Source organism: Arachis ipaensis, chromosome B01 (assembly GCF_000816755.2).
Source record: "Arachis ipaensis cultivar K30076 chromosome B01, Araip1.1, whole genome shotgun sequence".
In the NCBI taxonomy this organism is placed as follows: Eukaryota; Viridiplantae; Streptophyta; class Magnoliopsida; order Fabales; family Fabaceae; genus Arachis; species Arachis ipaensis.
The window spans coordinates 72039209-72041731 of NC_029785.2; positions in this window are offsets into that span (position 1 = coordinate 72039209).

Consider the following 2523-nt stretch of genomic DNA (forward strand, 5'->3'; position numbering starts at 1 on the left):
GATAACCATAGCTTGCTTCAAGCCAACAATCTCCATGGGATCGACCCTTACTCACGTAAGGTATTACTTGGACGACCCAGTGCACTTGCTGGTTAGTTGTGCGGAATTACATAGTGTGAAGTAATTTTCGTGCACCAAGTTTTTGGCGCCGTTGCCGGGGATTGTTTGAGTTTGGACAACTGAGGTTTATTTTGTTGCTTAGATTAGGAAAAAAATTTGTCTTTTTGGTTTAGAGTCTTTTATTATTTATACCTTGTTAAAACACTTTAAATTTATAGCTCAATTAGTTAGAGCGTGGTGCTTATGTTCTTAGTAATTGGCTATTTTATTTTCAAAATCTTTTTCAAAAATAATTTTTCTTTGAATAAATCTTGTGCCAAACTTTAAGTTTGGTGTTTTCTTGTTGATTTTTCTTTGTTTTTCGAAAATTTTAGTTTGGTTTTCTAAAAATTTTAAGTTTGGTGTTCTTTCTTCATGTTCTTGTGTTCTTGTGAGTCTTCAAAGTGTTCTTGAGTTCTCCTTGCGTCTTGATCTTAAAATTTTTATGTTTGGTGTTCCTTGGTGTTTTTCCTCCAGAATTTTCGAAAACAAGGAGCATTAGATCTAAAAATTTTAAATCTTGGGCTATCTTATTGTTTCTCTCTCCTCCTTAAATTCAAAAATATCTTTTCTCTCTATTTTTAAAAAAAATTTTTGAAAATTATTTTTAAATTTCAGATTTTTTTTTCAAAATTTAAAATCTTTTTCAATTCATATCTTTTTCAAAACTTCCTGACCACTTTCTCTCTCCTCAATTTTTTCGAAAATCTTCACCTATTTTTTTATTTTAATTTATTTTCGAAATAAATAAAAAAAATAAAAATAAAAATACATTTTTTATTTTACATCATCTCCCTTTCTCCATCATGGATCTAAGTGGAAATGAACAGTTCAGGAGGACTCTGGGGTCATATGCTAATCCCTCTACTGCTTCATATGGGAGTAGTATCTACATACCCTCCATTGGAGTCAGTAGCTTTGAGCTGAATCCTCAGCTCGTTATCATGGTGCAGCAAAGCTGCTAGTATTCCGGTCCTCCACAAGAAGAACCTACAGAGTTTCTGGCACAGTTTTTACAAATTGCTGACACAGTACATGATAAGGAAGTAGATCAGGATGTCTACAGATTATTACTGTTTTCATTTGCTGTAAAAGGCCAAGTCAAGAGGTGGTTAAGTAACCAACCTAAGGCTAGCATAAGGACATAGAAATAGCTGACATAAAAATTCCTGAATCAATACTTCCCTCCAAAACGGATGACACAGCCAAGGCTGGACATCCAAGGCTTTAAACAAGGAGATAATGAATCTCTTTATGATGCCTGGGAGAGATACAGAGAGATGCTAAGAAAATGCCCCTCTGAAATGTTTTCAGAGTGGGTTCAGTTAGACATCTTCTATTATGGGCTTACAGAAAGAGCTCAGATCTCTTTAGATTGCTCAGCTGGTGGATCTATCTACATGAGAAAGACAATTGAAGAAGCTCAAGAGCTCATTGATACAGTTGCAGAAATCAGCATCTGTACTTAAGCAGTGACCCTTCCATGAAAGAAGAGGCTAAAACAGTAACTGCTGAACTCAGTCCTGCAAAGCAAGCTGCTGAATTCAATCAACAATTGGATTTTCTAACAAAGCAATTAGCTGAATTCAAGGATAAACTACAAGAGATAAGGATGGCTAATATAAACATGGAAGAACAATTGAAGCAAACAAAGCAGCAGCTGTCAAGACAAATAACAGAAGAATGCCAAGCAGTCCAATTAAGAAGTGGGAAAACATTAAATACCCCACCTCCCACCTCCAAGAAGCCAAGAAATGAGCAAACCATCCAAAATCCACCAGAGGACAGTAAGAGCCCAGGAAAAAATAATTCTGGCGCTAAAAAGCCAAGATACCTTATCGTCAAAAATGCCGCTAAGAGGAGCAGGATAAGCAATTTACTCGCTTTGCAGATTATCTCAGGACTCTTGAAATAAAGATTCCATTTGCAGAGGCACTTGAGCAAATACCTTCTTATGCCAAGTTCATGAAAGAGATCTTGAGTCATAAGAAGGATTGGAGAGAAACTGAAAGAGTTCTCCTCACTAAAGAATGCAGTGCAGTCATTCTGAAAAGCTTTCCTGAAAAGCTTAAAGACCCTGGGAGTTTTCTGATACCATGCACATTAGAAGGTAATTGCACCAAGACAGCTTTATGTGATCTTGGGGCAAGCATCAACCTAATACCTGCATCCACTATCAGAAAGCTTGGTTTAACTGAAGAAGTTAAACCAACTCGGATATGTCTCCAACTTGCTGATGGCTCCATTAAATACCCAGCAGGCGTGATTGAAGACATGATTGTCAGAGTTGGGCCATTCGCCTTTCCCACTGACTTTGTAGTGTTGGAAATGGAGGAGCACAATAGTGCTACTCTCATTCTAGGAAGACCCTTCCTAGCAACTGGACGAACCCTCATTGATGTCCAACAGGGGGAAATAACCCTG